We start from the raw sequence: 22341 nt of genomic DNA, 5'->3' as shown, positions 1-22341 counted from the left end.
GAGGAGGTTACCATGGTAACACCAGAGGTGAATGCGGGAGGAACAGATAGTTGTATCGCTAACGGGATAAGAGCTGTGAAGGCTGAGAAGTCAGCTTTTACTAGAGTTGCTTTTGGCGTGGTAACACCAGAGAAGGTTGTTACAGATGCGGCATCTGTTGTAGAAACAGAGATTTTAGAGATCGCAGCAAAAGCGCTGCCGGAACCAGCCAGTGTAGAGACGGCGGCAGAAGTTAGCTCTGACGGTGGCAGTAAAGGCGTCGGCCCCAGGTGGGGCGACAGCCCCGGGTGTAGGTATGCTTGTGAAACCAAGTAGCCCAGCGCCGCAGAGGGGTGCTGAAGCAGTTGATTCTTTCGGTAGTGATAACAGCGAGAGAGCTATAAAAATGTATGAGGTCAAACAAGGGGCGAATGAGTCGCCTACAGACTATACTGATATGGATGGTAACCCAGAGAGGGCTCTGGATAAGAGCCCATTCCAGCTGACAGCTGACGATGTCTATGACATCTCGACCATGCTGGGACGGGACCTGATGCAGCTCAGCCCCGGGCCCAATTTCCCCGCTGCCTGAGCCCAGCTGCAGTTCAGGACCCTGCGAGTCCTGGAAATGCTGGAGACACTAGTGAGCAAGAGCAGCATGGCCGAGGAGCAGCTGCGGCAGAAGCGGGAGCACTCCCCCTCAGCCATTGGCCCTCCCATGGGCACTGACTCCTCTGCCTCTGATCGTCCGGCAGCAGAGAAAGAGATACCTATGGCGGGCGGGGCTGCCCCTGCAGGCACCTGCCACAGGAGTGCAGAGAGCTGAGTCGGCAGCTGCCCCTGCAGGCACGGCCGACAAGGCGACCGAGAGCGCTGGGGAGCAGCAGACTGCGAGCGGGATCGCTGCTTGTGCTGCGGTGAGCGGAGATGAGGCGGTAGCTGTTACAAGCGAGACCACCACTGACCCGTACGGTGCGGGAAGCGAGGAAGCTGCCTCCGCCCCTGCCAGCACTGCGGCCGCTTCTGTTCCAAAAAGGGGGGTGACAGACCCTCCAGGGGGACTCACTGTTTTTGCGGCGAGCGGCCAACCGGTTGCTTTGGTTACCGAGGGCGGCTCGGTCGCCCCCACTCTCCCCCTAATACTCGTGGTTTTCCCCCATGGTTCTGGGAAGCCCAGTTTCGGATCCCTGGGGCCGCTGTGGGCGGAGCCGCTGGCTGAGTCAGACAGATTGGATTCTCTATCCCGAAAGGGGAGGAGGTGGTGCGGACCAGAATGGTCCTGCCCCGGCCCGCCCCAGAGCCTGCCCCACCTCCCGAGTTGGCACGGTCCTGCCGACGTGAGCCTCTGGCTTGCAGTCGTTGCTATAGCAACAGAGCCCAGAAGCGGTCGAAAACCGGGAAAGATACTTTTTGCAACAGCAAGAGGGGAAACTCAAAGGGGTGGCCCTGTCCCTGTCGTGAAGTGGGCTCCCAAAGGGAGCCCAACAGGAATGGACACAGTATGGAAGGCTGAGCGACCAGCACTGTCCCACGGACTGGTCGATCACTGCTGTGGCCCCTCCCCTCGCCTGTTAGACTGGCTAACATGGAAAGGGAGGGGGAAAGAGCTAGCTATATTGGCCCCTGTGTGCTCTAGGCCTGTTTCAGGCTCACGGTCTGTGAATATTCCTGCCCTCTGTGCCCTGGCTGTGGCAAAATCAAAAGGGAGACCACTGTTTTGCTCTTAATGGGAACTAACAATGTGTCAGAAGTTATCTGTTTACAGATGGTCTGTTCCAGCAGACCTGAAAAGCAGTACCACCAAGCCATGAGAACAACTTTTTGCAGAAGTAGACAAATGTTTTTAACTGCAAATGAAATACATCAGGACCAAAGAGTGTTAAGCTGCAATATCATCAAGAGTGAGTAGACAGAAACCAACATAAAAGCCTTCTGACACAATTGAAAATCAATTTGCACTAAAGGTGGTACATGTACATATATTGCAATTATTGTATTTGTTTTGCTGTTTTGTTATTTCTATATTAAGTTTCTCTTGTTGTTAGCTTAATTGCTAAAAATTGAAAGCCTATATTGCTTTTACTTTTGCTATATGAATCGCTTTAAAGCTTGCAATGTTTATACTTGCACATATCTTGTTCCAGCAGCAATTTGTAAACATCTGTGTCTCTTAGACTACTGCAGCTTGTGGAAGAATTCCTCTTGTAAAAAGCAGTTTGATGAAAGGTCCATAGAATTTTCATGTGAATTGTGGAATCATGTTTATCCACTTATGTTTTTAAGATACTTTCATATCTAGTGTCATCTAAGAATGTACGCGAACCCGAATTGCATAAAAGAAATCCTACACTGAAACCGGAGGACGGATAGGAAGGTGGCTTCAGTGCTGAGGCAGCACTACAACAGCACTGGTTCTATGGACTCTCCTAATTAGCCTCTAAAAATATGGCTTGCACCATTGCCTGAAATCTTTGAGACGACCTGGTAACATCAGTTGTTGGAATAATTGGTTTAGGTTGCTTAAGTAGTTTACTGAAATTGCTTTCTAACTTTATTATTTCATTAGTATTCATGTATCTGTGAATGCACCTATTTTAACAGGTGTAGAAGCTTTTATCCATGGAGGCAAGAGGCCCCTGTATGACCACTCCATGAGGTAAAGATGATTAACTGCAGTCTGGGACAGGTTGGAACAGGACAACCTGCCCCTGGTAAGGCCTAGAATTTGTCCAGAGAGTATAAACTCTCTGTGGTGAGCGACTGGCACTGCCAGGGTGCTGTTTGCATCCAGACGCAGCGTGCCTCAGGTAAGCTCTTGACTGGCCTATTAAATCTATGACTGGCAGTTAATCGCTTTATGTGATAAAAGCGCGAGCTCCTCTCTCAGAAGACTGAAATACAGGAATTCTAAGATCTAAAATTCCTGTGAAATTGTCATCAGACAGAGAGTCACACTTCATCGACTCCCTGGTCACCTAAGGAGGTTTATTTGTAAAATTGTTTATGTTTTAAGATCTGCTTTGCAGGAACTGCAGAAGTTCATTGAATCATCTAAGCCTATGAGACTGGACATTCCTGATCACCTACTCCAGCCCAAGGACTGAGTCTGCGTTAAACAATGAGACTGAAACTCCTGCAAACCAAACAGAAAGAACTGTTTTCAAGTCCAGCTGACCATTTCCATCGTGGTCAAGAGTTATCATCAAGATCCTGAATTTCACCCAGGAAGAAAAGAACCTCTGTTCCTGAGACGAGTGGAGCAACAAAGACTTATTTATAAGGACTGTTAAAATAGTGTTTAAGTTTTCCTCGCTAGTTTGTATTTATTAGTACTGCCAGTAACTATGAATTGAGTTTAGAACCTAAATTTACATTTGGCTTTAGTAAAATATACCAAACATTCTTCATAAAGATGAGTGCTAAATTTGCACTATGAATTTGACAACAAATTTGAATTATATATTGGATAATTCTTAGAAATGTTTCACTAAGTTTACCTTCACAAACTTACTTCATAGTTACCAAGCTGAACCTAATTAGAGCAACCATTCATGTTAGCATTAAGTTTGCATAATAGCTTGTTATATGATTAGTATTATGTGTAAGTAGTAGAGATTGAACAAGATCTCGGAATCTTGTTTAATCTCTAAAGGGGGGACTGATGCCTTAAGCCCCTAATGGTTTTCTTATTTTTCTACCTTATAAGTTTTATAAGTAATAGAAGTAGATTTTAGAAGTAACCCTTTCTCCCTCCTCCCCGTAGCACCCCTTAGTTTATACATTCCTTTCTCCCTCTTACCCCATTCCATACTCCCCATATCAGCCCTATCCCTGTATCCAGTAGAAGATGTTTTGTCTCTTGTCAAGGCAAGCCTGTCTTGTTTGGGGAATGCTTGTATCTTGGCCTAAACCGCAGGACAGAGTCAAAGAACTGGGTGACTGCTCTCTGTACCCCGAAGATGATGAAGGATGATGAAGAGAGGGTCCCAACAAGCACCCCAGACCCAATTCCGGGAGGTGGGCCAGGGGGTGGACCAGAGCAAAAGTTACGGGGTGGACATACTTGGGATTGGCCAGATATTGTTATATATTGTAACATCTTGGACACAGCGCGCGCGCGTCGTATCCCATCAATTGCCTTGGCACGATTAAACCCTTTCTTTATCTCACCCTAATTAACGGCTCCTGGATTTTTTCTTAGCAACAACTGAGCAGGCATCAATGTGCGCAATAGGTCATATGCTCCTACTGCATCTCTCAGTGTCCAGTCACCTGGTTGCACCACAGGTCCCTGTGCCCTTTGTTATGCAAAGGGTTGGTGCCCATTTGCCCATTCCTGCCCTCTTGCCACCCAGAGCTCAATCTGTAGCTCACGCTGCAGCTGCACACTCAGTTACCTGCACTGAATGTACTCCTCAACAGGCAGGGCCTGTGTGAATATACGATTGCTTACAGTAGGATTCAAGGACAAACAAAAAACAACAGTGTGGCACTCTAACAAACAACATCTCACACATCTTTCTGAGACAGTCCAAGACAATGTTCGACAGACATCTACCTCACATCTCTGAAATAAATCAACAATCTTCAAGTAGAGGTAGAAGAAGGGGATGAATGTTCATGCCTCAAGCCCCACTCTTCTTACTTTTCAATCTCCCGCATGTAACTGCAAACCCATTTCCAGTTCTGTTCCACTGTTCTATTTCAAATGACCAAATGTTTTGATTTATCTGTTTGATGAAGGGAGACAGTAAATTGGAATAAGGAACCTCATTCCATCTGTCCAAGTCTTAAAGGAGATCTGACAGAACAGAAAGGAGAGAAACCAGTGTGTCAGAAGAGTTTTCTATATGAAAAAAGACTAGTAGTGTTACCAGATGAAGAACTGTATACACACCTGTTGGGTTAATTGTAGTAGGGAGGATTTGAGACATACTGAAGCTTGAAACCACAACACTGTTTAAAACTCAACAAAAACCAATATTTGTTACCAAGAGGTGGCCAACAAAATGAACAAACCCAAAAGGGGGGGAAGGAGGAGCGAAATAAGCCCCCAGCACGACCTCCCCAGTTACCCAGCTGTTGCCTATAAAGGTATCTTACCGACCTAGCATGCCTATAATTACCCATAGCAGAAGCTATGAAATTGAGTTAGGGGCTCTGGGACCCCCTCTTCCCCATCTTCCTCTTCATCACAGCACGTCCAGTCCTTGGAGCTCCTCCAAAGTTCTGGGTTTTGAAGGATGCTTTGACTATGATGTATCTTGTTGTTCAAGTCAGCGTGAAAATGTTCTTAAACAGAAAGAAGGCCTACCTTGAGGGAAGTCTAAACAAGCTAAGGAATTTAGAAAGTTAGATATGAAAGGGGGTAATAGGGTTGGGTAAATGTGTAAACTACTGTGCTAAAGGGTGGCATATTCATCATCATCATCATCATCATGGTTAGGCTTCGCGAATGAAGATTTGGGAAGGGTTCTACCCACTTTTCTTGCAAGCGCGTTGGTGGCTAACAAGGCCAATACGAGAAAGGCAAGTCCGGTTGCAAAAGACACAGCAGAAAGACTCCTTAGAGGGTATATTCTGCAAGGCTCGATTCTTTCTGCGTTGTCTTTTCTCCTCAAGGGTGAACCTGCGTGCTTTCTCAAAAGCATCAGCAGCGTTATAAATGGTGTGTCTCCAGGCCTCCCGATTAGAGGCCAGAGTGGACCAGTTATGGTGATCAATATGCCCGAGGCTGAGTTGTTGCTTCAGGGAGTCCTTGTATCTTTTCTTTGGAGCTCCTCTCTTGCGGCAGCCAGTGGCAAGTTCACCATAGAGCAGGATCTTAGGGAGGCGGTGGTCCTTCATCCTGGAGACGTGCCCTGCCCATCGCAGTTGCGTTCTCAGTAACATGGCCTCAATACTTGTAATTGCTGCCTGTTCGAGAACAGATGTATTGGTCACATAGTCTGATCAGTGGATGTTAAGGATTGTACGGAGGCAGCATTGATGGAAGCGTTCTAGGAGACGCAGGTGGTGGCGGTAGATGACCCATGATTCGGAACCATATAAAAGAGTAGACAGCACTATGGCTCTATAAACACTGATCTTGGTGCTTTTCTTCAAGTGTTTATTACGCCATACTCGTTTATGGAGTGTTCCAAAAGCACTATATGCCTTCGCTAACCTATTGTCTATCTCCCCATCAATCTTACCATCCGAGGAGATGAGGCTGCCTAGGTAATTAAACTGTTGGACTGATTTGAGTTCTGACTGGCCGATGGTGATGTGGGGATGATGGGGGACTTCCTGAGGTGCAGGCTGATGGAGAACTTCTGTCTTCTTTAAGCTGACTTCCAGCCCAAAGAGCTCAGCAGCATCTGCAAAGCAGGATGTTAAACGCTGCAGAGCTGCTTCTGTGTGGGCAACAAGGGCAGTGTCATCAGCATAGAGCAGCTTTCGGACAAGATGGTTTAGGGTCTTAGTATGGGCCTTCAGTCGCCTTAGGTTGAATAGGCTTCCATCAGTACGATATCGAATGTAGATACCGTCCTGATCATCAAGGTCTGCTGTGGCCCTTTGGAGCATCATACTGAAAAAGACTGTGAATAGGGTAGGAGCGAGAACGCAGCCTTGTTTCACACCATTCTTTATTAGAAAGGGCTCAGAAAGTGTGTTGCCATATCTGACTTGGCCTTGCTGATCCTCATGAAGTGAGATGATCATTTTAAGGAACTTGGGGGGACAACCTAAACGTTCCAAAATCTGCCACAGACCTTTTCTGCTCACAGTATCGAAAGCCTTGGTGAGGTCGACAAAGGTTACATAGAGACCTTTGTTCTGTTCCCTGCACTTTTCTTGCAGTTGTCTGAGAACAAATATCATGTCTGTGGTGCTCCTGTTGGCTCTGAAGCCACACTGACTTTCAGGTAGAATTTCTTCTGCTATAGGGGGTATTAGTCTGTTCAGGAGTATTCTTGCCAAGATTTTGCCAGCAATGGAGAGCAGAGTAATACCACGGTAATTTGAGCAGTCTGATTTAGTACCTTTCTTCTTATACAAGGTGATGATGACTGCATCACGAAGGTCTGAAGGTAGTTCGCCTAGTTCCCAACAGCGCACCACAAGCTCATGAAATTTAGCATGGAGTGCAAGGCCCCCATGTTTCCAGACTTCAGGTGGGATTCCATCAACCCCAGCTGCCTTGCTGATTTTCACCTGCTGTATGGCCTTGAGGGTTTCTCCTAGAGTGGGGGCAGTATCCAATTCGTATTTCACCGGTTGTTGTGTGATGGACTGAATTGCTGAGTCTTGTACTACACGGTTGGTACTGAAAAGAGTCTGAAAGTGTTCAGACCATCGATTCAGAATGGAGGTTTGATCTGTCAGAAGCGTTTGACCATCTGCACTGAGTAGTGGGCTTTGGACTTGGTATGTAGGCCCGTATGCTGTTTTCAGGGCCTCATAGAATCCTTTATGATCCCCTGTATCTGCACATAGTTGAGTTTTTGCAGCTAGATCGGTCCACCATTTGTTCTGGATGTCACGAAGTTTCTGTTGGAGCTTGCTGCATGCAAGACGAAAGGCTGTTTTTCTTGCGTGACGGGATGGCAGTGCAAGGTGTGCTTGGTGGGCGGTTCTCTTCTTCCTCAACAATTCCTGGATTTCTTGATTATTTTCATCAAACCAGTCCTTGTTCTTCTTGAGGGAGAACCCTAAGGATTCTTCAGAGGATTGCAGGATGCTACTTTTAATATGCTGCCAAATTGTTTCAGGAGAGGAAACTGCAGAATCTGTGGAATGGTTATCAAGCTTAGTTTGAAGGTTTGCCTGGAATCTTTCTCTTACTGTGGTTGATTGGAGATGGTTAACTTGGAGTCTTCTCCTTGGGATACTGCCCCTCTTGGGTTTGAATTTGAGATAAAAGTTGAGTTTACAGTGCACAAGCCGATGGTCTGTTTGACATTCTGCGCTGGGCATCACGCGGGTATGGAGGACATCGCAGACATCTCTCCGTCGCACCAAGACATAATCAATGAGGTGCCAATGCTTTGATCTGGGGTGCATCCAGGTTGTCTTCAGACTATTTTTCTGCTGAAAGATAGTATTGGTGATGGTAAACTGTTGCTCCGCACAGAATTCTAGCAGAAGTCGACCATTATCGTTGCAGTTTCCAACACCATGCTTGCCTAATACTCCTTTCCAGGCTTCAAAATTCTTACCTACTCTGGCGTTGAAATCACCAAGGATAATGATCTTATCATCTGCGGGCACCTTTTGGGTAAGGCAGCGCAGGTCAGTGTAAAATTTTTCTTTTTCAGCAGGGTCAGCTTGGAGAGTTGGGGGATATATACTGAAGATGACAACGTGTTGCTTGTTGTTTAGTGGAAGGCGTAGGGAGATAATGCGGTCAGAGTGACCTGTCGGCAGATTTTCGAGTTTAGGGACAATGGAGTTTTTGATCATGAAGCCGACACCTGAGAGATGTTTTTCGGTTCTGGGCTTACCTGACCAAAAGAGTGTGTAACCGGCACCATGTTCTCTGAGGCTGCCTTCCTCGTGAAGGCGAACTTCACTGAGAGCAGCAATGTTGATGTTGAGACGAGCCAGTTCATGGGCAATTAGGGCAGAACGTCGCTCAGGACGTCCGCTATTGGCAGAGTCGAGCATGGTTCTGATGTTCCAGCATGCTAGAGTTAATTTGAGTACACCTTTGGAGGCAGGTGCATGCCTTTGTCTTTTGCTCTTTGTGCGACCGCATTGGAAGAAGATGCCCGTTGGTCTGCGGTTAACCAACCGGGTGAAGGTGGAGATGAGCTTTGTTTAGGCCACCTTTTCTAGGCCCCTCTCCGAGTGGAGCAAGCAGTGCTGTCCTTGAAAAGGGTGCTTGGTCGTTCAGGGTGCTGCCCCAAGAGACTGTCATCTCCGTCAGTCTCAAATGACCAGTATCCTGAACCGCCTGAATGCAGGGTTGAGTCTGCGGCTCCCAGTGCATCTTTCACCTGCCGTTTCGACCCTCGCCCGTCGCTACAGGACTTTTTGCATGTGGGTAAAGCCTTCAAGCCTGCGCAATGGATTTTTTTTTTAGGTGAGATGCAGTATGCGCGGAACTGAACCCACCCTTTAATCCCGAGGTTCATCTGCCAGGGCCGAGCAAACTTGGATGGTGGCAGCGAGGTCCTCGGGACGTAGGTTTGATTAGAGTGACCTTCTCTTAGATGGATGGCCTTACAGGGCTAAGCGAGCTCCATCTGCCCGGGTTTGGGATGAGAGTTGTCCTTCTCCTAGGATGACTGCCAGAAGGCTAATGAGCTCATCCTGCCCAAGGATGTAGTTTATCTGGTCCTATGGTTTTGTCCTGTCTGGCATGGGCGACCCTACCGAAGGCATGAACCCTCGCCAGCATAGCTCGCAACCACATAGGGGTACATAGACTACGTTCCTGTTAGAACAATTTGGGCAAGTCTTTTATTTCCAGTAACAACCCTTTGTCCTGCCCACTCTTTCAGGGTGTAACAGAGCAAAGCAAATATATCCAGAACATGCCAAACCTGGGCAGTAGCCGCAGGAGAGCCAAAACTAAAGAAATAAATAGACAAACAAACAAACCGACCAACCGTTCTGGCCCCCGTACCTATCCAAGGCTGGGGTACCTTACAAGGCCCCAGCCTGGCCGGGACCCCCAACAATCTAAAAGAACCCTCTGTCCACCCAGACCTTATCCTTCCCCCACTGTGTTACCACAAATTCCAGGCGCACTGCTCATATGTGATGTGATGTTTCATACGGGACAGCCCTGCTCTCCCACCCGCCAGTCGAAGGACCCCCACGACCAGCTCAACACCCTTCCCTCTGCTCCGTCCCCCTCCCCCTCTCCCTCCCTCCCCAAACCTGGAACGGCAAACCTCTGTGTGCTCCGAAGCTGCGCTCTCATCTTCCACGGGGGTGCAGTACTCGCCGGCAAGGCTCCCCCTCTCTCTCCTTTCTCCTGCCGCGGCCTCGCCTGGGGTCCAAAACCGCGCGGAGCTCCGTGCGCGCAGTGCGGAAGTTTCCCGCCAGCGCGAAGCCCCTGGGCCGGCGCGGCGTCCTGCGCAGCGCCTGCAGCAGCCCCCGAGCCGAGCGGGGTCCCGCATGGCGTGTGCAGGGCTACCGGCCAGGCGCGGAGCTCCGTGCGCGCGGTGCGGAAGTTTCCCGCCAGCGCGAAGCCCCCGGGCCGGCGCGGCGTCCTGCGCAGCGCCTGCAGCAGCCCCCGAGCCGAGCGGGGTCCCGCATGGTGTGCGCAGGGCTACCGGCCAGGCCGGGTGGCATATTATACAACTACATTAAAATCTACATTCACTACACAACTACTTCTAAAATCTACAGAAGTTAAAAACCCAAAAAGCTCTGAGGCATCAACTTCAGGGAAATGATTATCATATGTATGCTTCTTCTGGGAAGACCAATGAATATGTATTGGGAACAAGCTGAGTCACTCTGCACCTGCATTTAGATAATTGGAATCAAAAGGGAGGACCAACCTTGGCTAAGTGTTTTGAAAGAGAATGTTGTGTTTCTCAAAGTGGAAAACCACTTAATGGTCTGCATGATAGCATGCGTTTTTCTCTCATAGCTGAACACAGCCACCACATGATGCGAGGTGAATGTATGGGATCAAAACACTGATTTAGGACAATCCTGGGAATTCCGGTTAACTAAAAGACAACACCAGGTGCTGTTTATGAGAGAATATGAATAAAAGGGTGTAGTGGTTTGAACCAGGTTTTCCCCCTGAAGCTAAAAGTGGTAACCCCCGAGGGGGTGGTGACCCTTGGGGTTTGACCCAATCAGTGCTCCTGCAAAATATAAACATATCTCTGGACCGGAAAAGAAGGAGTGGTACTTGTTGAAGAAGAGGTGGTCATGTTGTGGTGAGGCCACGAGGAGCCAGGGTGAGAGCCCTGGGGGCTCTGCCCCCCCCCCCCCAGCCACCGGCTGGGGGGCTATGGGGACTCGGAACGGTGTTGAACTGGGCTAAGTGCCTGTAACTGGGAAGCTGAAGGAGTTTTCTCCACTCTGAGTGGGCAGACGGAGCAGCAGTAGACACAGCAGCGTCCGGGAGCAGTGGCAAAGAGCCAAGCAGATAAGAAGAAAGCAGCAGAGCTGCCAAGCAAGAAGAATACAGAGATCTCTGATGGAGAGAGACAGAGACAGAGTTTCGGGGTAAGAACTGGACAACCAAAACCCCCAAACTCCCTGGAGACTCCTCTGAGAGAGAGGAGGATGATTGGACTCACTTGAAAGAGTCTTGGAGTGCAGTATGCACTGCAGAGAGGAGCTAAGAAGCTCATGGCCTCCTGAGAGCTAAAGCCAGGACGGCCAAAGGAATGTGTGTGGGGGGTGACCTTGGGCCCCCCCCCTTGCTGCAGCTTCAGAGAAGCTAGCAGCCATCTTGAGGCAGAGCACAGAAGCTCTGTATAGGGGCTTGAATTCCCCTGAGGATACCAGACCGTCACGAAGTGCTTCACTTCGTTGATATGACCATGGTGTAGCAACCTTGTCTGGGGTAACGCAGCCCACGGAAAGACCCCTTGTTTGGAGACGAGGGGCCGAGAGAGACTTGGAGGCCTCCCTCATGTGTGCTGGCAGAGAGCCAGCAACTGCTTCTGCTGATGGAAGAGAAGAAGAGAACTGCTACTCTAGAGAGACCTGCTGCTCAGAGACTGGAAGGGGTCTTTTCTTCTTCTTCTCTCCTGGACTTTTATTTGGAGCGAGAAGAGATTTGGCCCATTGTAAATATTATTGTCATGGTAGAGATAGATATAGAGTTAAGATTGTATGTAATGTACTATACTATTTATTTGTTGTACAGTCACTGTAATATATATTCCTTCCCCCATATTGAGTCTTGTGTTTTTGTCTGGAAAACCCATCTCACACGGGGTTGAGATGTGGGTGGGGGGCTAGGAATCAAGAATTGGATTTTGAGGCCTTTTCAAACCATGACAAAGGGGAACACCAAAAAAGATCAGCAGAGAAATCCTGAAATCGACTTCTGTGTGTGAGTGCAGCCTCATTCCTTTCAGCTCCCATATATGTATGTAAAATATAGTATATAAACAGGACATTTTCTATACTCAACATGCAAGCTAGGTGGAGCTAAATCCCCCTTGCATCCGGCGTCATGAATAAAGAATGCCTGCTTCTTAATGCTACATTGGTTGGTGTTAAGGAGTTTTTGACCATTTTCAGTAACAGTAGCATTAGTGCTGTTCTCCTGTAAGACTGAACAGTGACTGAAAATAACTGAAGTGCTTTAAAGCATTTTCCAAGAAAGATGGCCACTTTACTGTCTCGATGAAAAATTAAAAAAGCAATTAAAAATAAACATTTTTTCATTAACCTATGAAATTCATTGAGAATTTCACAGAATCCCCCCAAGAAATAATGACATAAAAAGATTTAAAAAGAAAAGATGAAGTCATGATATTGATGTGGAGAATTAAAGAAAGCCCCTCTCAATAATGACAACCATAATTTTAGAAGGGAAGTCAAACCTTATATATGACAATTTTAATCACTCTCTAACTTTTAGAGATCAGTTAAGCCCTATGTGAGGATCCCATGAATCCAAACGTGCCTACTGTCGAGGTTTTAGGCCAACCTGTGAATTATTTCCCATTAGCCAGGAAGTTTCCACATGTGATTCATTAAGACAGTTCCCATTCTTATGTTGAGGTCCTGTGTTTTACTCTAGTCTCCTCATGCATGTACAGTTCCAGACTTGGGAACATTTTAGTATAATCTTTGCAGTGAGGGATTCTGAACACGCACTAACAACTACCACTGGATAAAAGCCAGAACATGCCAGGTGAATTTTGTCACATATCCCTGCTGCTTGATGGAGCAGGAAGGGAACTGAGATACAGATCCTGTACCCTTACTGGGAGCAGTCTAGATTCCACAGAACTAAGTTGCAGGACACAATGTTTTTCCAATAAATGGTGTATGATATCCTTACTTGAAAATGTACATGACTAAAACATGCGTGTTCATTCACATGCACTGCTATACCTCCCCGATTTTTGCATCACTGAAGAAAAAAAAGTAGGTATAAAGAAGCATTGGGTGCAGTTATTGGAACATCTGAAAAAAAAATCTATTTTAGTCCTGGTATTGCCTGATAGTTACTCAGCATATGGGGAATTGCACTCAGTTATTTAAATACCCTATGAAAGATGAACAGTGCGGCATCATTTTCTAGTTTGGAAAGGATCAGGAGGGAAGTGAGTGTGCACACCTTCCTTGTGATTCACTCAGTAAAACTCATTCTGCTTTTCACAGGATACACTGTCATCTTAAATAACTCAATGCCAGCAATAAGATCAAATATCTTTCCTAGTATTCAGTAATAGCATGGGATATTAGCAAATGAGTGGACAGAATTATTTAACTCAATGCTTCCTGAATTACTTTTACTTCACATTCCTAAAAAAATAAGGTTTTGCCTGAGAAAACAGTCACTGTTTTTCTTATTTCACTGTTTGGTCACAATCTCCTATAGCCATCTTCAGCAGAAACATGAATGTAGGTTCCATTCAGTCCTGAATCTAAACACAGTTTAAGTTTTTTAAATTAAACAATTAATGTTTCTCAAAAAACTCATAATACATATTTGTATTACTTATTCTTCATGAGACATACCAACTCTTCCAACGGAATATTTAGGGCAGATCATTGATAAAACAACCACTTCTTTCCTAAAACCAAGTTACCAGTTATCCAGGGTAAAAATAAAGGGTCTTTAACAGTCAAGTTAAAACAGACTTGGAAAGGCAAATAAATAAGCAAAACTTAGAACACTGTTATATAAGCACACATTTATCTATGGTCAAAAGCCAACACAGTAATATGAATACATTTGTATAATTATCCACTTGCAGTTTATGTAGGATATAGAACTGTCTTAGTTTAACAAGATTACAACTTAGAAATTAAGAGGCTTCTAGTGGAAGTGTGGAAAAGGAAAAGAAACAGCTTTTTATTAACAAAATCTGAATAAACAACAACTGGTGCAATCAAAAACTTTCAGAAGAAAACAAAACAAAGTCCCAAATCCCCAGGTGTGGGGGGGAGAAAGCCACAGCAACCCAGGGAGGGGGTGGGGGAAAGGCAGGACTGTCCTGGCAGTTCAGAAGCTGCTCACAGTCACGTGTGCTCGCAGCCAGCAATGGAAGAAAAAACAAGTCCTTTTCCTGCAGGCAGTCTTGAAAGCAGAATACCTCACTCTGAGATGGATCGGTCTTTCAGTCGTCCTCCGCAAGGTGTCGCATGGGGAAAAACTTCCTCTCAGGAAAAGAGAATGAGGCGGCCAAAAACCGAGCTCTTGCTCTGTCCGGTCCAGGACCAAACCTCAAAAGCCCCCGAATAAAGGACTCCCCAGCTATCCCTGTGGCCACCCGCTTCATCGTGAGACCTCCCCCTCCCCCTGCTCCAGCACTGCCCTGCACATGTGGCTCCACTCCACCCCCACCCCCATCCCAGAAGAAACAGACGGGGGGGGGAATACGAGGAAAAAATTCCAACATCTCTTTTCAAACCTATGACATCATCCACTCCTGAATTTTTTTCCCATACTGACATGTAGGAATGTGTCCCAGGGATGCAAGGGGTGCATTCTGGGAGCTGAAGTTCCTGGACAGCCTACTGAGGCACATGACCAATGTGTGCTGTGCTGTCATTGGTCAGGTAGTCACATTTCCTCCGGAGGGGTTATAAGAAGGTGCTTTTCTTTGAAAAAACAGATTTGGTTGCTTGCCACTTACCTGCCAGGTAGTGTCTTCTTTATATTACATTAATATGCAACACATGGCGCCCCACGTGGGGCCACAACCTACATTAGGATATAGTTTTAAAAGGCTTGTAACAAGGCAACTCAGTAGTGTCTGGAACGAGTTTGTTTTAAAACTTGGGATACTTTTACCGAAAAAAGCCTAGACATCTCAAAAGCGTCCGATCTCAGCAAGCAGCTGAGAGACACAAGATTAAACCGAACTCGAAAAAGATAGGAAGTGCACTAATCCAGGAGAAGAAAAAAAAGCCGAGAGAAGATGGATCAAGGGTGAAGCCGCCTCCACTGCCGCCGTGGGACCTGCCACCGCAGAGGGAGTGGAAATCGCTAGAGCTGTCGGAGACTGCGAAAAGCTGCGGATAAACAATATAAAATCCCAATAAATTTTTCAGTGGGATCACTGTTAAAAGATCTTCCTAAAAGTAATAACTAGCAGCTGGAGACACTATCTCATGATTGTTGGATCAGCTGCAAACTGTCTGCAAGGCTTGTGCAGCCAGATGGGAAAGCTCAGGAGTGAGAGACATTACCAAACACAGATGAGATTGATGTTGTAAATGCAATGGAAAATCAAGAGTTCAGGTTTAATGTTTTCCTTTGATAGAAATGTCTTCTCAATGTGGTACAGTCCTGGCAGTTAAAGCCTGGTCCCTAATAAGAAAATATTGCTTTCAGCTCTTTCTTAATGTGAAAATGCTCTGTAGATAAGGCTAGCTTCACACATACTATGGAGCATGTTGAGCTGCTACAGTAAAAGTAGAACAAGCCGTGCTGTGGGTGGGGATGGTGAAAGTGACTGGCATAATCAGTGTAGAATTGTGATGTCTCTTTGCATTTTTTGTACATATTTTATTTTACTTATAACTTATTTAGATGAGGCTGAAAAACATCAATTTTTAGGCCACAGGCCAACATCTCAGACTTGCCTGTCTCCAGGGAGGTGCCTGATGCCTGGGACTGCAGCTGCCCTGCTCCTGGCTACAGTGGTGAGATGGGCCTTGGTTGCCCTGGGAGCCCTCGGGGTCTCCAGGGAGCCCCTGGGCCTTGCAGTACCTTGAGGTTTGTCTGTCCCAGATGACTGTGTCACTGAATTCAGGGTCAGCTGTGGGCACATGGCAGGATCAGTGAGCTGAGCAGTAACCTTTGACTCATTTTCTGGCCACCCTGAAGCAAGTAGAGTCTCTATTCCCTTCACATGCAACATGAAGAAAGTCTTCAATTATGTGGCACTGTGCATCACCAGTGGAGATGTTTGTGGTCTACGCACTGTGACCAACAAACTCCCTGCAGTCATGGGAACTCATGGTAAGTCACAGCTGGATTAATCCCACTACCTGGTAAATGTTAGAACTCTGCACAGGCAGAAATGGGAAAAATTCAGTCATTTCTGGCTAGGATTTTGGTCCTCCCCATACTTACTACTTAGATCATTAAACTAATTATATGTACAAAACTACTAAGCTCTTGAAAATTGGAGGAAAACAAGCAAAAATTTCACACCTAAAAAGACATTGAAATGGTAATAGTCTCAGATATTTTCTATACACTATTTCTCTCTGTCTGCTTACAGGGTGCACTATTTTGACCTATTCAGAAGTCTAGTCCAGAGCATACCCTGGGAAACAACCCTTGAAAACAAGGGAGTCCAGGAGGGATGGATGTGCTTTAAGCAGGAAGTTTTGAGTGCACAGGAACAGGCCGTACCGGTGTGCCGAAAGGCAAGCCGGCGGGGAAGACAACCAGCTTGGTTAAACAGGGAGATTCTGAAGGAAATCAGGGATAAAAAGAGAGTTTACCGACTATGGAAGAAAGGGCTGGCTTCTTACGAAGAATTCAGGAAGACAGCTAGATCATGCAGAAAGAAAATCAGGGATACAAAAGCACAATTTGAAGTTAAATTAGCCACTTCTGTTAGGGATAATAAAAAGTCCTTCTATAAATACATTAATAACAAAAGGAGAGGCAAAGAAAACCTCCATTCTTTGAGGGACTTGGAGGGAAACATAGTTAATAAAGATGAGGAGAAGGCTGAGGTACTTAACACCTACTTTGCCTCAGTTTTTACCAGTAGGACAGGTGGCCCTCAAGGCAACTGGCCTCTGGAGCTGGTAGACAGAGATAGGAAACCAAATAGTCCCCTTGTATTCCAGGAGGAAATAGTTAGTGACTTACTGAGTCATCTGGATCCTCACAAGTCTATGGGACCAGACGGGATCCATCCTAGGGTGATGAGGGAGCTGGCAGAAGAGCTTGCCAAGCCGCTCTCCACCATCTTCCAACAATCCTGGCTCACTGGGGAGGTCCCATACGACTGGAAGTTGGCAAATATCACCCCAATCCATAAAAAAGGCTGCAAGGCTGACCCGGGTAACTACAGGCCTGTCAGCCTGACCTCGGTGCCTGGCAGAGTTATGGAGCAGATTATCCTGTGTGAAATCACACAGCAGCTACAGGATGGACAAGGGATCAGACCCAGCCAACATGGGTTTAGGAGGGGCAGATCCTGTTTGACCAACCTGATCTCCTTTTACGATCAGGTGACCCACCTGGTGGATGAGGGAAAGGCTGTGGATGTGGTCTATCTGGACTTCAGCAAAGCCTTTGACACTGTCTCCCATAGCATACTCCTGGAAAAGCTGGGAGCCCACGGCTTGGACAGGGGCACTCTCTGCTGGGTCAGGAACTGGCTCGAGGGCCGGGCCCAGAGAGTGCTGGTGAACGGAGCTGCATCCAGTTGGAAGCCGGTCACCAGTGGTGTCCCCCAGGGGTCAGTGCTGGGCCCAGTCCTTTTTAACATCTTTATCGATGATTTAGATGAGGGGATTGAGTCCATCATCAGCAAATTTGCAGATGACACCAAGTTGGGAGGGAGTGTCGACCTGCCGGAAGGCAGGAGGGCTCTGCAGAGGGATCTGGATAGACTGGAGAGATGGGCAAACTCCAATGAAATGAAGTTCAACAAGGCCAAGTGCCGGGTCCTGCACTTTGGCCACAACAACCCCCTGCAGCGCTACAGGCTGGGGACAGAGTGGCTGGAGAGCAGCCAGGCAGAAAGGGACTTGGGGGTGCTGATCGACAGGAGGCTGAACATGAGCCAGCAGTGTGCTCAGGTAGCCAAGAAGGCCAATGGCATCCTGGCCTGCATCAGGAACAGTGTGGCCAGCAGGAGCAGGGAAGTGATCCTTCCCCTGTACTCTGCATTGGTGAGGCCACACCTTGAGTATTGTGTTCAGCTCTGGGCCCCTCAGTTCAGGAAGGACATTGAGGTGCTGGAGCGGGTCCAGAAAAGAGCAACGAGGCTGGTGAAGGGACTTGAGCACAAGTCCTATGAGGAGAGGCTGAGGGAGCTGGGGTTGTTTAGTCTGGAGAAGAGAAGGCTTAGAGGCGACCTCATCACTCTCTTCAACTACCTGAAGGGAGGTTATAGCCAGGCGGGGGTTGGTCTCTTCTCCCGGGCAACCAACAATAGGACAAGGGGACATGGGCTCAAGCTCTGCCAGGGGAGGTTTAGGTTAGATGTTAGGAAGAAATTCTTTACAGAGAGGGTTATCAGACATTGGAACGGCCTACCCAGAGAGGTGGTGGATTCACCATCCCTGGAGGTTTTTAAAAAGAGATTGGACGTGGCCCTTAGTGCCATGATATAGTAATTGGAGTTGGATCAGGGGTTGGACTTGATGATCTTGGAGGTCTCTTCCAACCCTACCTATTCTATGATTCTATGATTCTATAAGGACTATCATGATTTAAGAAATCCTGATGTCTCTACAACTATTCTCCATTTTACATTAAAGGATTGCTCTCAGATCAGTGGAGTTTTTAATTTGATATGATATTCCTCAAGTGTCTACTGTGGGGATGCACAGGATAAGCCAATATAACCTAGTGAGAGGGATATCTGCAATAAAAGGATATTGTTATACTGCAGTCTACAGTACATGTTGACAGTTGTACCCAGGGGAGCGTGGTAGGAGTTTTGCAGTGAGGCTGCAAAATGCCCTGCAATTCTGCATTTTATTAGCAACTGTGAAAGCACACAGTGGAAGTATGACTGGTTCTGCAGCTGAGGCTAGGAAAGGGTGAGTCTTGGCTAAACAAGGTGACCACTAGTATCATTCACTGCTTAAACAACTGCTGGTCTGGTTCTCAAAACAGAGTTGAAAAAAGGAACGCCACAGAAAGTAGCTCCAGTTACATTACAGTTTTACAATAACAGACACTGACAAACCTCTGACAAAATCAAGCTAGAAATGCATTTTTATAAAACTGAGAGGAGCTCATATTCAGCAGCTTGTGGCTGAGTTTACTATAGGTTTCAGTTGTTTCCAGCACAGCATTTGTGATTCTACTTTCCTTCAGTAGGAGAAATCTAGTCTTGTCTCTTTTAACTTGTCCTGCCTCAATACTAATTTCTAGGTGACTGTGAGATGTCCCCTTTCACACTACCTTGCAAATACTGGCTTCTTGTACCAGACCAGCTCTCCCATACTCTATGTTTTTATCTTTACCAGAAATTTCTGAGTGGATTAAAGGAATACCGCCCTGGGAATCCTGCCCTTGACCAGGGCTGGGATCCTATCTACTCTTGCACTTTGAAGCTTGGTGTCTGCTGAGTTGACTTCTTTGTCAGACATTTGCAACTATTTCTGTGTTTACTGAGTTCTCCCAGTTAAACATTTTCTTAAGGAGTATGTGCTGAGGAGTTTTTGACTTGTTGCTCATTGCCTGTCACATAGTCATATTCAGGCATAGAGAGCAGCCCCTAAGGTTGACTAGGCCAAACACTGACAAGACATATGGCACTGACATGTGATGATGCATGGTGCTGATATGGAGCGCACACTGCCGACGTATTGCTGTCGGCTCTCTATCCAATAGAAGGGGCTGACAACTCATGTTCACACATCTTGCAGGGATGCGGATGCCAGTTAGCTTTAGTCCTTACGTTCGTTCTGACACTTCGCCCTTGTACTGAGCTTTTGTACTTGTTTGGCTGTACATCTAATGCACTGTGTTCAATGTGGGAATCCTTTTCTTTTTTAAACAAACTTCTAGTTCTCAGTACAGAGGGTGGCATTATGTTGCAGGATTCAAATTGTGTGAACAATTCCTACTGCATTTCTGTAGGCCTTGCTTGACATGACTTTAGAAGTTGTAAGCTGTAATGTTTATACTTATAGACTGTGTGAAAATATGTAATGTTTATACTTGTTAGCTGTGTGTCTAATTATAAGGTTTGAGGACATAGTATGTTTATAGCAAGAAAGCCTTGAGAAAGTACAGATAAAGGTACACCTGCAGATTTCAGAAAGCCCCTAATTATGAAGGCCTCTACATGCCAAGTATGACTCCAAGCCGCGTGGATAGAACATCAGGTCCAATGAACTGGAGACATGAGACGTGTGTACAGACTGAGCTATCCAATCACCTTGTTGTAAGCATGTGCCCAAAACAAACTAAACTGTATAAAAGTTGACTTATTTAAATAATAAATTGGACATTTTGCCTGATCATATCGGTCGTTTGCATGTGTTCCTGAGCTCTCCGCCCACAATTGCATTATGTCTTGTCAACAACTGTTGTTTCCTGAAAGTGTGGTGATATATTTGGATCATGGATTTCTTCCACAACTCCTAGTCAAAATCTTTGTTTTATCTTCTGACTACAGAACCACCGGCCCGTCTGGCAAGCTGTAAAAGTAACCTTCCTTTTGGGCCACTCAATCTGGCATCAGGAAGAAACATTTAGAGAACAGAATTAAAACAAATAAAGCCATCAGATTTTCAAGATAATTTTCTTGGATACTTACCAAAGAGAAATAAACTTGAAAGACTTTTTCAAAGTCTGAATAGGTCAGTTCACCATAGGCAGACAAATTACAGCAAATAATTTTAATATGTCCGTTATATCTTTCAATTATGATTTGCTAGTTTCCAAAATTTATCTTCATTTCATTGAAGATCTGGCAGGTGGTTCAGAAACCTCCATTCCAGTATGTTTATAACCCCACAATCATCTGATGAAGTTCCTTTTTTTATTTTACTAATAATATGTAATAATCAATATCTAGCAGAGTACAAATAGGTTAAATTTAGCTCTAATTCAATTCAACTTGGCACAGGTTGCTTCAAAGCCTTTGAAATCAGCTGTGAAATGTGCATTGAAAGTAAGCCACTAATTTCACAAAAAGTGATTGAGTCTAAAATCTGTAGCAAGACTCACATCCTTGTCACGACAAAAAGGAAACTCCATTAGAAAAATGAGCAAAAAAGCCCTTATTTTAATGAAAATTAGAACAGAAACTTGCAGATCTTATCTAATTACAAAAGCACACACTAGATTCAAAAGAGGAGTTTAACAGGGTTCTTTCTTACATGCATTAGTTTGTAAAAAGCAATAAACTTTGTCCTATTAAGGCACTCTCAAAAAAACCTTGATTTCAATAAAATATCAAACCTCTTTGTAACCACATAGAAAATTAAGATAAGCAATAATTAAAACAGTGACAAGATCACTAAATGAAAAAAAATGTTACTTTAATCACTCTTAATCATTGCTGTCATAAAAAAATACTACTAATGAGTATTTAATAAGCATTGGTCCTGGTCAATGGCAAGTTGAATAAGAGTCAGCAGTGTGCCCTGGCAGCAAGGAGGGCCGACACAGAGAACACAGTGCAGAGCCAGGCCATGACCATAACCTGTCAAGGAACAGGACTATGCCATGCAGACTCAGAAGCACAGACCTGACAGATTCCCAGCTCCATTTGTATGATCATAGGTTTGAGGGAAGAAACTCAGAGCAAAAGTTGTGTGAAGCTACATTGCTTTGGCAGCCAGTTTGACTTCCATCTCCCAGACTGGACATGCCACATATTTCTATGGAGTGTTATGGGCAAATATATTTTTAATATGAAACGAGAAGATGCAAAAAGGAGCTCTGGCATCAAAGACACATCCTCATGGAGGTACAGTCAATGCTCAACTTTATTGCACAATTACAGAAATGATATAGGGTCCTACAGGGTTCACATGCTCTACTCTAACTATCTGTTGGTTACATCCGTTTATTCACGCACTATAGCTATAACTCTATTGGCTCACCTATCCAAGGCACACGCTCTGACATTTCCAGGCCCTCCCATCTTGTGGTTTCTAACACCCTGGATAACATCCTCTTTTCTTGTTTATCTCTATGCAGCTTCCTCATATCTGCTGCTCAAGGACACACATCTGCTGCTCAAGGACACACGGTCCTCACCGTCTGGCACGTAGGCTGGATTGTGCAAGCAGGCCTGAAGCAATATGTTATGTCCTGTATCGTCTAAGATACTCTGAACAATTCCTCCTTTTTCTTTTTGCACAATCCAGGCCTGATTGATGGTCTTTCGCACCATATCCGTAAGACACTTCAAGATACATGGTACAATTATCAAAATAATGCAGATCACCAGCAAAATAACCATTCCAGATTTTACCAAGTCTTGTAGCCATCCTGATAATTCTAGATTGTTTAACCATTCTTCAAATGGTGACACATTGACAGTAAGCTTT

At 45.7% G+C, this 22341-nt stretch overlaps 1 long non-coding RNA gene across 1 annotated transcript; it reads right to left on the bottom strand.

Moving 5' to 3' along the window:
- Nucleotides 1-487: 487 nt before the first annotated feature.
- On the bottom strand, nt 488-20472 carry LOC113960669. The gene is made up of 3 exons (XR_003532071.1): nt 20460-20472; nt 5459-5461; nt 488-567 (listed from the first exon to the last, which is right to left on the bottom strand). It is a non-coding gene; the product is annotated as an uncharacterized LOC113960669 (long non-coding RNA).
- Nucleotides 20473-22341: the final 1869 nt, after the last annotated feature.

Source organism: Neopelma chrysocephalum, unplaced genomic scaffold (assembly GCF_003984885.1).
Source record: "Neopelma chrysocephalum unplaced genomic scaffold, ASM398488v2 Primary Assembly neopelma1_96833, whole genome shotgun sequence".
Lineage (NCBI taxonomy): Eukaryota > Metazoa > Chordata > Aves > Passeriformes > Pipridae > Neopelma > Neopelma chrysocephalum.
This window is presented reverse-complemented; position numbering and strand designations above follow the sequence as displayed.